This window comes from Equus przewalskii, chromosome 2 (genome assembly GCF_037783145.1).
Source record: "Equus przewalskii isolate Varuska chromosome 2, EquPr2, whole genome shotgun sequence".
Lineage (NCBI taxonomy): Eukaryota > Metazoa > Chordata > Mammalia > Perissodactyla > Equidae > Equus > Equus przewalskii.
Window position 1 is genome coordinate 33,145,525 of NC_091832.1, and position 14,847 is coordinate 33,160,371.

The window sequence follows — 14,847 nt, forward strand, 5'->3', positions numbered from 1 at the left end:
AAGATACAGACCTTGGTGAAAGCTGGTACTAAGCTTAATGGCAGGCAGAATTAGAAGGAAGTAGGTGATAGTCTAAGAGCTTTTCATACATGTCATTTCTTTGAATTCACCTGTTTCTGGAGAAAATGTCTAGCAGTGCCTATCTCATACTGATTTATCCAAGCTTTTTTACTGGAAAGGAGGGCTAACCAGCCTGGTTGCAGATTACTAAAATATCAAGTTATTTATTTAATTGAGATATAATTCACATACCATAAAACTCACACTTTTCAAGTGTACACTTCAGTGGTTTTTGGAATATTTATGAAGATGTGCAACCATCACCTCTAGGAATTAAAGGAGAAAGTTGCTCCCTAAAGTAAGCTCCCTGATTTCATGTATTACCTGCCCAGCCTATAGTAGGGAGTGTTCATTTGCCATTGGGCGCATGATTCAGCTTGGGCCAAGAATTTGGGACTTTTTAAGGAAGTTTTAGAGTGACACTCCATTGACTGTTTTATGAGGTGAACTACTAATTTAGTTCTGTCCAGTAGATGGGGCAACCATATTTTTGATCAGGTTGTGATACAGTTTTTTTAACTGTGCTATAAATTAGTATTCTGCCCTTAGATGCATTAATGTAATAGGAAGAGCATGGTCTTCAGAATACAGAGAGACCTGGCCTGGCCACTTAACTTACAGCCTGTTAACTTGGGCAAATTGCTTCATCTTGCTGAGCCTCAGTTTACAGGAGATAGTATAAAATGGTTTGGTGAAGACAGCGTGATTAGGCTTGCAGTGCACTTTAGTTTCAGATCTCCTGACTTCTGTTTTCAGTTTCCTTTGTATAGAGCTATGTTTTTGTTTTGAAATAATTATTTTTTATCCAAAGGTTTTTTAAGAAACAGTTAATTTATCAGTCCATAATATTCTCTTGGTAATTTACAGAGAATGAAATAAATGAAATCAACATTCTTTGTCTGTGGCCAAGGAAAAAAAATGTTTGTTACTGGACTATTGGCCAAATATATGATTGTCTCTTTAGAAATCTTGTATTATAGTAATATTGTTAGGTAATAAAGTAACTAACCAAAATTAGGAGCCCTAACTTTCCCTTGTAAGGTTAAGTGATGTGGCTCAGCTTTTGGGGCATGGTACTGATAACTTATTTGAGAACTTAATCTTGCACAGTGAGAATCAGCCCTAGTTAGAAAAAGCAGTAACAGTTGACTTTGCAGAAGAAAGAATGGCCTCGTATTTTCCACCACTCATGTGACCACAATGCATAACTATAATTAAAAGAAAGTTTTATTTCAGCCAAGGGTAATCTTCATTCTGAAAGAAGTGACAAGCTAATATGAATGACTTTTGTCCTGTCACTTGTTAGGCGTATGTTTTCTGCATTGCAAACATCTATAATTTGTTTGGATGAAGCAGTTCCTTTATGAAATGTGTTTCTCAGTGCGGTGTTTTAAGTCAGTTCTTTGTGTGAAGGGGACAATGGCAACACATTGAAAGCCGTTGGTGTCTGAGGTTACTAGTTGAAGAACTGCCTAGAGACTGGTACAGTGTTACTAATTTTCAGTGAATAAAGCATAGGTTTTTTTGGTTTTGTTTTCCCTCTCCCACCTCAAGTAAACTGTTGCTACTTGAATATAAAGAATTTTACTTTTGGGGCCTGCCCTGTGACCAAGTGGTTAAGTTCTGTGCTCTGCTTCAGCGGCCCAGGGTTTTTCTGGTTTGGATCCTGGGCGTGGACCTGTAACAGCAAAAAGGGGCTTGTTCTGCTCGCCACAATCCAGTGCCAATCAACTGCAAACAAACCGGTGGTTGAGAAAGGCAAGTGTATACGATTAGCCAGCAGAACCAGAAGATGGTGGACTAGTGTCCCTACATTATCTCTTTCTTCTGTCCTTCGTGATGGGTGCCAATGCCGAGTTTTTCTTTCTGGAGGTTGTCATGTTCCTGGGGAACTCAGGGAACAAAGTTGTCTTATCACAGCTGGGAGATATACGGAAGCAAGAGTCATAGAACTAGCAGCTCATGTATTTTGTAAAAGCAAGAGGTGCCTAAGCATCTAGGTTATGTGCAGGCTAGAATGGATGCACATTTACTAGTGAGTCAGGGTCATGGTTACAATATGGCTTCTGTCCCTAAGATGGCTGCCCTCGTGTTAACTTAGGATCTAGCTGTTACAGACTTAGCGCTGCTCATCAGGCCAGGCTTGGGCAGCGTCCCACAGAGCAGAACCAGAAAGACCTGCACCTGGAATATGCAACTATGTACTGGGGGAGCTTTGGAGAGAAGGAAAAAAGGTTGGCAACAGATGTTAGCTCAGGTGGCAATCTTTAAAAAAAAAAAGAATTTTACTTTTAATGATTCAGACTTTTGCAACTTGTGGTTGTTTATATAAAATTATTATTTGCAGCTGTCACTTTGTCTTCCATACTGTTTCACTGAATTAGGAAGGAACCTGATGTAAGAGAGAGAAAATATTTGTTAGGTTGAAGGAAGGATTCTGTCTCATTTTGGGATTACTACATTTATAGCATTCTTTTTTGTTTTTTAAAGATTGGCACCTGAGCTAACAATTGTTGCCAATCTTTTTTTTTTCTTGCTTTTTCTCCCCAAATCCCCCAAGTTCATAGTTGTATATTTTAGTTGTGAATGCCTCTGGTTGTGGCATGTGGGACACTGCCTCAGCGTGGCCTGATGAGGAGTGCCATGTCCATGCCCAGGCTCTGAATTGGCAAAACCCTGGGCCGCTAAAGCGAGCGCGCAAACTTAACCACTGGGCCACGGGGCCAGCCCCCTATAGCATTCTTTGAAAAATATGTTTAAATTGTGCAAATAATTTATACTTTTTGTAGAAAACGCACTTAATGCAGTTAAGTAATCCTACCATCCAGAGATAATTGCTGTTAATCTTTTGATGCCAGTCTTGTGGTTGTCATTCTTAAAGAGGTAAAATATCACCTTACCAGGTAGAGGAGCTTACATCTTTCAGTTTTCAGGCTGAATAAAATGATAGACTATTGTCTTTTAACAGAATGTCCTGACAACGTGCTGAAATATTTCAAACTAAATTATGCTGGAGAACCTGTTTTTAAAAATGAGGAGTTGGTGCGCGGATACAGGCAAAAGTAGCAGCTAAAATAGAAAAACAAGGAAACAATTGTATTCACCATTCCTGTGTAGTTAGCAGAACAGACTGGGCCTTTGTCGGTAGTTTCTACATTGATGAATTAGTCTTTACTTCCTGAATATCCTTCTTAAAATTCTTAGGCTTTTTCTCTAGAAAGTAAAGGTGGTCTATTCTCATGGGTGCAAAGTTTGGAGGTTTGTTGTGTAATTTTATTTGTTTTGAGTTTCCATGGAATGTTTATCATGGGAATCACTTTTGGAGAGGTTGATCTAATCACATTAGGAAATTGGAAATGCTTTGTTTTCCAGTTTCTGTGGAGAAGTGAGTTGGGTGACACTAGTTGGGTGACATAGCTTGGGTAGTGGACAGAATTTGGTGGTGGTAATTTTCTCTTACTGCTAAAGCAATCCATTTTTGAGTTCTCTTATCCTTAACTCGCTCTTCTAGAATTCCCAGAGGACCTGTGCAGCAGCCTCTTGAGGATCGAATCTTCACTCCTACTGTGTCGGCAGTGTACAGCACGGTGAGTACCTCGAGGTTGTTTGTCATATTGTCTCTCTGGTTTTGCTCATAAGCCTTTGATATTACAGGCATTGTTTGATCAGCACGTGATAGGTTTTTGGCAAAAAGTTCAATAAAATCCCGAATAAAGTTAGATGTATGTAATATGATAAGGTGAGTAGGCCTTTTCCCCATCATCTTAATTTAAGAAATGGAGATGAAAAAAACATAGTAAGATAGATAGGCTTCTACACCTGTCTTCTTTTTCCTCTTTCCATACATATGCCCCTCTGGCCTTGTATCATGATTTCTTTTAGGACACTGGGTTTTAATTTTTTTGGATATTTTTTCTTAAAATTTTATTTTAAAAAGTTATTGTACTTTTCCCCCTCTCTGATTACATACAAAAAATGCAGAAAGTTTGGAAAAGGGAATGTTGGTTTTAATGGGAGAAAATTTAATTTTTTATGTTAAATGATTGATTCAAATTCATAAATGAAGGGAAGTTTAAAAGTTAAGAGGATGAAGGTAAGAAAATTAGAAGCGGATCTCACTTTGTCTTACAGTGAGCTTAAGGGAATTTAGAGGAGTCAGACACATCTCTTTAATATTTCAGTTCATCATTACCGTTTATTCCTAGGAATAGACAGGGTGCTTTAGAGGAACTCACAGTGTGGTGAGAGGTGAGCAAAAAGATAATTGTAATCTAAAGTGATATGATAAAGCAATGATTCTTATCCTTTTGGAGTATTAATTACTTTTAGGACCTGAAAATAGTCACAATAGTTTCTCCTCAAAAAAGAGCATATACCTAGTGTTGATGTATAATTTCGGAATTTTACAGATGTCCATCAGGCCATTTGTAGGCCCCAGGTTAAGAACATTTGTTTGGAGATGTGAATGTGCTATTATATGGGAAAGGAAAAAATAGTTTCATTAGGAAGTGACACTAAGCTGGAAATACAGAAGTTCTCTAGGCAGGGAAGGGAAGAAAAGGCTAGGAAGTGAAGATTCAGAGGTATGGTTAATGAAATGGCCAGGAGTCAGTCCCATCTGGAATGTGTGCTAGGTTTTGTAGCAGAAGCAGAGACGAGATAGATGGGTTTTGGAGGTTTTAAGGTTGTCCTAAAGAGAGAGAACTTTATCATGCAGGTAATGGGTAGGAGGATTATTTTTCCTGGTTTGCCTGAAACAAGTCTGTTTACTCCTAGTGTAGGTCAACTAAACACCTGTCAATTACTTTTTGAGTTCCCTTTAACTCTTAAAATGTATCCAGTTAATTTATCTGGTCACCCTAGTAATTGGGAACCTTCAATTTACATTGAAAAATAACTTTTAACTTTTTTCTGGCACCAACTTCTAGGCCAGAGTTATGTTTTTCTTTTTTTGTTTTAATAGTACTGAGCTTAAGGGCAGCATAGTTTTTGTCAGGAATAACTCTTAAAATATAATTTTTTTCTAATTGTAACAGTTACCTTCATCATTGAATTACTATTTTCAAAATTAAGATAGGTAAAAGAAGAAAACAAAAATTTCTAGTAATCTTGAGTGATTTCTAGAGGCACCTGCTACAACCATTTTTTGGTATGGTTTTTGTCGTTTTTCTTTGTTGTAGGCTCTGTATAAGATACTTTATTCTAATTTGACACTTATAGTATTAGCACTTCTTATGTTACTCGAAAACATTTCTTAAATAGTAAATCGTATATTGTGTTGTTAAAAGAATTTAATATTCACTCAACATTTGACAGATATTTCTTAATCTTTTAATGTGTGTCAGATACTGTTGTAGGTGTTGGGAATATAGTAATAAGTAAGCCAGATACTCGGTCCTTATGGAGCTTACTTTTTGTGAGATAGAAAGATAGTAAACAAATAATATATGTAATATAGTATGGGGTAGTAATAAATTCCTTGATGAAAATGAGGGATGATAAAGGGATAGAGAATGACTGGATGTCCTATTTTAGCTAGGGCTCTCAGGTAATTTCTATCTGAAAAAGTGGCATTTAAGTAGAAACCTAAGAAGTGAGGGAATGAGCCTGCAGATTTCTAGGGAAAGAGCATTTATGGTAGAAAAACAGCAGTGTGAAGGCTTAGAGATAGCAACATGCTTAATGTAGTCTTAGAATTGCAAGGAAGCCAGTGCAGCTGGAGTAGAGAGAGGTTGGAGACAGAATTCAGAAAAGTATCTGGAGCATCAGATTATGGGGGAAATCATAGACCATGGTAAAGATTTTGGATTTTAATGTAGATGTGATGGAAAGCCATTGGACACTTAAGAGCAGTAGATCTGAATTTCCCACTGCGGCCTCTATAGAGAGAGTAGATTGTGTTGAGGGCAGTTGGTTATGGTAGTGAAGCGGAAGCAAGGAGACCAGTTAAGAGGTTACTGTAGTGATAACAGCAAAAGATGATGGTGGCTTGCCCTAAGGTGATAGCAGTAAAAGAGATGAGTGGTGGGATTTGGTATATATTTTGAGAGTAGAGTCAGTAGGATGTGATGATAGCTTGGATGTGGGATGTGAGAGAGAGAAGAGTAAAGGATGATATCATGGATCTTGGCTTGAGCGACTGAGTGAACATGGTACTATTTATGGAGATGAACACTGGGTGAAAACAGAGTTTTTGTTGAGAAAAATTAATACATGTAAACATTATTTTGGTGAAGAGTTAAGCATTAGGTTGTTTCCAGTTTTTCCTATTAGAAATAACTAATTTGAATTTAAAACCTTTTATGTCTTTTGTATTACTTTTGTAGAATAACTAGCTAGAAATGCAATTACTGAGTTAAACTGTAGGCATTTTATTAAGATGCCCTATAACTGAGGACATGTGACTTTGTGAACTTAGTAGTTTGGAGAGGAGATCATCAAAATCATCTCCTCTGATGATCTCCTGGCAGCACAGTGCCTGCTACGCAGTTTACATGAAATGTTTTGAATCTAAGTTTTTCAATTTATTTTTGAGTTAGACCAAATTTGACTTGTACTATTTAAAGCTACTGCCAGGGCCTGACCCGGTGGTGCAGTGGTTAAGCGCGCACATTCCGCTTCAGCAGCCCAGGGTCTGCCAGTTCGGATCCCGGGTGTGGACATGGCACTGCTTGGCATGCCATGCTGTGGTAGGCATCCCACATATAAAGTAGAGGAAGATGGGCACGGATGTTAGTTCAGGGCCAGTCTTCCTTAGCAAAAAGAGGAGGATTGGCAGCGGATGTTAGCTCAGGGCTAATCTTCCTTTAAAAAAAAAAAAGCTGCTGCCATATATGTAGTCCTTCAGTCAATTAAAAAAGTAGGTGTGTCAGTGATATATCGTGCCTATTCTGGAAGGACAAAGGACTTTAGATAGTAATAAATTACCTAAAGCATGATAATTTCCAGTTTTTGATCAGTTGTTTCCGTTCTTAGTAATATAAGTCTCGGCCCCACTTTCACAATGTTGTGCACGTTAGCTGAATGAGCAGGACAGTGATCGACCAGGTGCTTGGACATTTTTAGTTCCCCTTTTTCTCAGCCCCAAGATTATGTATTGGTCATTATTCCTCTAGTGTCTAGGTCCATTAGCATAAATTCTGTGTCATAAAATAAAGGCTAATCCTCAGTTCACCTCTTCCTGCCTCAGCATATGGTGCCCATATGTCACTTTAATTGAATTGATTGAATTCCTTGAAAGGCAGAGAGACTCTTGGCCAGTCTTTAAAAAATTGTGCAGTCAAAGATTTTACTTCTTTCTGTCTGGTATGTAGGCTTTCTGCCCTTATGTCACCTGTCTTAGATGGGTTCCCTGGTGATGATCAAAGCAATATCAGGAGGAGGGCTCACGTTTTATAACTCCTTCATGTTACATATTGAGCCTGGTTATTATCTATTTATTTATTTTAGCCTGGTTTATATAAATTTCTCCTTGCAACCTCTGTCGGGGATGAGAGGGATGCTTTTGTCATTATTCCTCGTTAACCATAATTACATTAGAATGTTTGATCATAGAACAAAAAAAGAATAAAGCCAGTGGTTTTTAAACTCTATTAATAGCAGTATACATTATATAGCAGACAGAAAAGGCAAAACTAAAGAGACATGAGCTAATTTGAAATGTATTCATTGATAACTCTCTTATTGTTGTGCTTCTCAAACACAGAGTATGAAATTTTACCGTGTTGTATATTTTTGGCTTACATATTTTATTTAGAGAAGTTAGATTTTATTACTATTTTTAATATAATTATGGAGATAACCTTAATAAAAAATTTTCTGGAATAATGACTTTACTACAAGAAGCAGTAATTTATATTCTGGGGGAATGGAAGTGTTGTCTTATTAACTACTTATGAAAAATTTCTGTAAATAAATTATTTAATTTGAATAAATTACTCCTTATACCATAACATTTCATGATCCTTTTTTGCCAGCTAATACTTTATAAAGTCTTGCTTCTGTCATCCTATAGCTCTTTGTCATCTAACTAGAAAATCCTGCTTTTATGTCTTTTCCCAAGTCGCTGATAAGTATTGAGTAGGCCGATGTGTCAGTGGAGACCCCTGCACAGAGACAAAATTTAGCATGGGTTCATCAGCTCTCCTTAAGCAATGGTGTCCAGCCAGATGTAAATCTACTTAATTGTCCTATAATCCAGCAGAGAATAACAATCCATTTTTCCCCCAATGATAAATACACCAGTGGAACTGATGATTTGCTTTTTTCTACTTTATTTTTAAAAACAGTTTTTTGGGGGGCTGGCCCGGTGGTGCAGCAGTTAAGTGCGCATGTTCTGCTTCCGCGGCCCGAGGTTCGCCGGTTCGGATCCCGGGTGCAGACGTGGCACTGCTTGGCAAGCCATGCTGTGGCAGGCGTCCCATGTATACAGTAGAGGAAGATGAGCACCGGTGTTAGCTCAGGGCCAGTCTTCCTCAGCAAAAAGAGGAGGATTGGCAGCAGTTAGCTCAGGGCTAATCTTCCTCAAAAAAAACCACCAACAACAAAAACAGCTTTTTGAAGTATATTTAATATACAGTATATATAGTACCTATGATTTGAATAAAGTGTGTTATTTAAAGTGCATAATTTGGTAAATTTTAACATGTGTATATCCATGAAAATCTTCATCATAATCAAGAAAATTAACATGCACCATTCCCAAAAGTTTCCTCATGCTTCTTTGTAATCTTTCTTTTCAACCTTCCACCCACCATTGGTCTGCTTTCTGTCATTGGATTTATTTACATTTTCTAGACTTTTATATAAAAATCATAATAGGACAAGGAGTTGTTCAGTAGGTACTTTGTTTTCTTATTCTTTTTGTACTCAGGTTAATTGTTTTGAGATTAATGCTTGTTGCATTTATCAGTAGTTTGTTCTTAGAAGACAAAGTAAACGTTAGGCTTAAGATATAGAGCTGTTGTAATCACGTTTCGTATATTATTTTCTCCCCCTAACAATAGAGTTTGGTTTTCATTAAACAGTGTAAATCATAATGATTATACAATTTGGTAATTTTCTTTTTTCTTTTCTTTTTGATGAGGAAGATTGTCCCTGAGCTAACATCTGTTCCAGTCTTTGTCTATTTTGTATGTCGCTTGCCACGACAACATGGCATGATGAGTGGTGTAGGTCTGTGCTTGGGATCCAAACCCACAATCCCTGGGCCACTCGAACTTAACCACTGGCACCAGTGGGCTAGCCTCATGTAGGTTTCTTTTTTAATACAACATCATATTGTAAATAATTTCCCATGTTATTACTAACATTTATAAACATTATATTAACAGTTTAAGTAGCATGTCATTGAAGTGAGCCATAATTTACATAATAAGTAAATTTACAAGCGAGTTTTTGACTTAAAGATTGTCTCTTCTTCTTCTTCTTTTTTTTTTTAATGATTTTTGGTGAGGATAATTGGCCCTGAGCTAACGTCTGTTCGCCACTCTTCCTCCTTTTTTTGTTCTTTACCTCTCCAAAGTCCCGGTACATAGTTGTATATCCTTGTTGTAAGTCATTCTAGTTCTTCTGTGTGGGATGCCGCCACAGCATGGCTTGATGAGCGGTGTGTAGGTCCATGCCCAGGATCTGAACCAGTGAACCCCGGGCTGCTGAAGCGAAGTGTGTGAACTTAATCACTCGGCTGTGGGGCTTGCCCCAGATTCCCTCTTATTTATTTTCATTTTTTTTTTTTTAAGATTTTATTTTTCCTTTTTCTCTCCAAAGCCCCCTGGTACTTAGTTGTATACTTTTAGTTGTGGGTCCTTCTAGTTGTGGCATTTGGGATGCCACCCCAGCATGGCTCAATGAGCAGTCTCATGTCTGTGCCTAGGATCTGAACTGATGAAATGCTGGGCTGCTGAAGCAGAGCATGGGAACTTAACCACTCGGCCATGGGGCCAGCCCCTATGTTCAATTTTAAGTAAGTGTGATATATACATATACAGATATGAAATATATATTCATACATATATGTGTGTATATATATTTTTCTCTATTTAAATAGGATTACTTTAGGCTAAGATTCTCAACAGCAGCCTTACTAGGTTAAAATGCACACACTTTAAAGATACTTAATATTTTTTACATTGTACACTTATGGCAGCTTACATTGCTGCTAGCTGCATAGGAGTGTGTCCATTTCATTGTGTCTTGATAGTTTTAGGTCTTCCCATTTTCAAACATCTTTGCTGATTTGATAGGTCAAAGGTGCTGTTTCACAGTTCACAAAAGAGGAAATTAGTAGGTTAAGTGACTGTGGAACAATGTTTAACATTGATAAAATAATGATGTCATATTTTGTTTATTAAATTAGCAAAGGTTTAATTATGTACTCATTTCTCAGTTGTAGGAACATAATAATTAGGAATTTTTAGTACTTTTTTCTTAGCCTTTTAATTTTTTTTCCTGTTTAATATTTTTGAATTATTGGGTACAGGAAAAGAATGAAATTTTCCTGTTTGTTGTGGTAGAAAGGATTTGGTTGTAAGAAGATTTTAGTTTTAAAATTATTATTGTCACTTTTCTCCAGTAACATTGCTGAATGATATTTGACTATAGCTAGAAATCCAGATTTTTGTATTTGCCATTTAAATAAAAGAGAAAAATCGGATTTAGCTATTTTCTGTTTTTTTCTTGTGGCAAAATACACATAACATAAAATTTGCCATCTTAGTCATTTTTAAGTGCACAGTTAAGTGGCACTAAATACATTCATTTTGTTGTGCAGCCACCTTCACGATCCTCCCCCAGAACTCCTTTCATCTTAGAAAACTGAAACTCTGTACCTTTTAAACAACTCCTCATTTTCCCAAACCCTCGGTCCCTGGAATCCATCACTTTGTTTCATGTCTTCCTGTTTTTGACTACTGTAAGTACCTCATATATGTGGCATCATACAGTATTAGTCTTTTTGTGACTGGCTTATTTCACTTAGCATAATGTCCTCAGTGTTCATCCATGTTGTCATGTGTGTCAGAATTTCCTTTCTTTTTAAGGCCAAATAATATTCCACTGTGTGTCTACAGCAGATTTTGCTTATCCATTCTTCATCGATGGACCTTTGGGCTGCTTCCACATTTTAGTTACTGTGAATAATGCTGGTATGAACATGGGTGTACAGATATCTCTTTGAGATCCGGCTTTCTGTTATTTTGGGTGTATGCCCAGAAGTGGAATTGCTGGATCATATGGTAATTCTATTTTTAGTTTTTTGAGGAATCACCATTTTGTTTCACAGTGGCTGTACCATTTTACACTCCCACCAACAGTGCACAAATGTTCCACTTTCTCCACATCCTCTCCAAGACTTGTATTTTCTTTTTTTTTGGTAGTAGCCATTCTAATGGGTGTGAGGTGGTATTTTCATTGTAGTTTGGCTTTGCGTTTCTGTAATGATTAGTGGTGTTGAGCATCTTTTCCTGTGGTTCTTGGCATTCATGTATCTTCCTTGGAGAAATGTCTATTCACGTTCTTTGCCCAGTTTTGAATCGACTTGTTTATTTTCTTTTGTTATTGAGTTTTAGGAGTTCTCTATATATTTTGAATATGAATCCCTTATCAGATAGATGGTTTGCAAATATTTTCTCCCATTCTGTGGGTTGCCTTTTACTCTGTTGATAGTATCTTTTTTGATGCACAAAACTTTTTCATTTTCATAAGGTACAAGTTAATCTGTTTTTTCTTTTGTTACCAGTTCCTTTGGTATCAAACCCAAGAAATGGTTGCCAAATCCAGTGCCATGAAGGTTTCTCCTGTGTTATCTTATTAGAGTTTTATTGTTTTAGGTCTTATATTTAGGTCCTTGATCCATTTTAAGTTAATTTTTGTATATTTGTTAAGTAATTCTTTTGCGTGTGTACATCCGGTTTTCCTAGCACCATTTGTTGAAAAGACTGTCTTTTTCCCATTGAATGGTCTTGACACCCTAGTTGAAAATCATTTGACCATATATGCAAGTGTTTGGTTCTGGGCTTTCTGTCCTATCCTGTTGGTCCGTATGTCTGTCTTTATGCAAATACTGCACTGTTTTGATCAGCGTAGCTTTGTAGTAAGTTTTGACATCAGGAAGTGTGAGTGATTACTGTGCCCCAGGCACTGTGCTAAGTGCTGTACATACATTATACTGTTTAATCCTTACAGCAGTCTTCATTTACAAATAAGGAAATGGGGCTTAGAGAAGTTATGTAATTTGAATACAGGTCTATTTGACTTTACAGCTCATGTAAAGTACTACATTTTACTGTGTGGGAAGCTACCTTTTTGTTGAACTCTCAACAAATATGGTAAAAAGCAATATTCAACTTTTTTGGGATCAGGACTCGATTATCTGATGAAAGCTTACGGATCTACGTTGCAGAACAGTGAATGTAAAAGCAACATACAGCCTTCTACTGCAGTTAAGAGAGTCCAAAGATCCTTTGAACCTGTCTAAAGAATCCTCACTGATAAGATTTCTTGCTCTAGTCCAGACCCACTTTCCCTTGTGGGGCTGCTGTGTTGCACTCTGGTCCTAATTCTCGGTATAGAGAGATAGCTCAATTGTTACTTTATACATTGTGTGTTAAAAGGACAGATATCTTATTAACATTTTATCTACCCTTCCATCTTGAAGTACCTTCTTTTAGCATTATATATGTGTGGAGCTCACATATATCTTGGTTAGTAAAAATTGTGGGTCTTGGGGCCGGCCCCGTGGCCGAGTGGTTAAGTTTGCGTGCTCCGCTGTGGTGGCCCAGTGTTTCGCCGGTTCACATCCTGGGTGTGGACATGGCACCGCTCGTCAGGCCATGCTGAGGCAGCATCCCACATGTCATAACTAGAAGGACGCACAAGTAAGAATATACAACTATGTACCAGGGGCTTTGGGGACAAAAAGGAAAAGATAAAATCTTAAAAAATTGTGGATCTGCAAGTGGGATTTATACCAGGGACACAGGGATGGTTCAACATCCGCAAGTCAATCAACATGATACACTACATCAGCAAAATGAAAAACAAAAACCACATGATCATCTCAATAGATGCAGAGAAAGCATTTGACAAGATCCAACACCCATTTATGATAAAAACCCTCAATAAAATGGGTATAGAAGGAAAGTACCTCAACATAATAAAGGCCATATGTGACAGACCCACAGCCAACATCATACTCAATGGACAAAAACTGAAAGCCATCCCTCTGAGGACAGGAACAAGACAAGGGTGCCCACTTTCACCACTCCTATTCAACATAGTCCTGGAGGTGTTGGCCAGAGCAATTCGGCAGGAAAAAGAAATAAAAGGAATCCGAATAGATAATGAAGAAGTAAAACTCTCGCTGTTTGCAGACGACATGATCTTATATATAGAAAACCCCAAAGAATCCATAGAAAAACTATTAGAAATAATCAACAACTACAGCAAAGTAGCAGGGTATAAAATCAACATACATAAATCAGTAGCATTTCTATACACTAACAATGAACTAACAGAAAAAGAACTCAAGAACTCAATCCCATTCACAATCGCAACGAAAAGAATAAAATACCTTGGGATAAACTTAACCAAGGAAGTGAAGGATCTATACAATGAAAACTACAAGACTTTCTTGAAAGAAATTGACGACGACATAAAGAGATGGAAAGACATTCCATGCACATGGATTGGAAGAATAAACATAGTTAAAATGTCCATACTACCTAAAGCCATCTACAGATTCAATGCTATCCCAATCAGAATCCCAAGAACATTCTTCACAGAAATTGAACAAAGAATCCTAAAATTCATATGGGGCAACAAAAGACCGCGAATTGCTAAAGCAATCCTGAGCAAGAAAAACAAAGCCGGCGGAATCACAATCCCCGATTTCAAAACGTACTACAAAGCTACAGTGATCAAAACAGCATGGTACTGGTACAAAAACAGGTCCACAGATCAATGGAACAGAATTGAAAGCCCAGAGATAAAACCACACATCTATGGACAGCTAATCTTCGACAAAGGAGCAGAGGGCCTACAATGGAGAAAAGAAAGTCTCTTCAACAAATGGTGCTTGGAAAACTGGACACCCACATGCAAAAGATTGAAAATTGACCATTCTTTTTCACCACACACCAAAATAAACTCAAAATGGATCAAAGACCTAAAGATTAGGCCTGAAACAATAAGTCTTCTAGAAGAGAATATAGGCAGTACACTCTTTGACATCAGTTTCAAAAGAATCTTTTCGGACACTATAACTCCTCAGTTGAGGGAAACAATAGAATAAACAAATGGGACTTCATCAGACTAAAGAGCTTCTTCAAAGCAAGGGAAAACAGGATTGAAACAAAAAAACAGCTCACTAATTGGGAAAAAATATTTACGAGCACTTATCTGACAAAGGGCTAATCTCCATAATATACAAAGAACTCACACGGCTTAACAACAAAAAAACAAACAACCCGATCAAAAAGTGGGCAGAGGACATGAACAGACATTTCTCAAAAGAAGATATGAATATAGCCAATAGACACATGAAAAGATGTTCATCATCGCTAATCATCAGGGAAATGCAAATCAAAACTACACTAAGATATCACCTTACACCTGTTAGATTGGCAAAAACATCCAAAACCAAGAGCGACAAATGTTGGAGAGGTTGTGGAGAAAAAGGAACCCCATACACTGTTGGTGGGAATGCAAACTGGTACAGCCACTATGGAAAACAGTGTGGAGATTTCTCAAAAAGTTAAAAATAGAAGTACCCTATGACCCAGCCATCCC

The 14,847-nt window shown here is 37.4% G+C and overlaps 1 protein-coding gene across 49 annotated transcripts in view; it reads left to right on the top strand.

Moving 5' to 3' along the window:
• EIF4G3 (eukaryotic translation initiation factor 4 gamma 3) overlaps window positions 1-14,847 on the top strand; it is a 319,678-nt gene that overhangs the window by 78,805 nt on the left and 226,026 nt on the right. For all 49 annotated transcript variants that reach the window (XM_070599696.1, XM_070599791.1, XM_070599639.1 and 46 more), the window contains one exon: window positions 3,572-3,647. The gene's annotated coding sequence lies outside the window, so the exon portion shown is untranslated. Of the gene's footprint in view, window positions 1-3,571; window positions 3,648-14,847 lie in introns of those variants that run through there.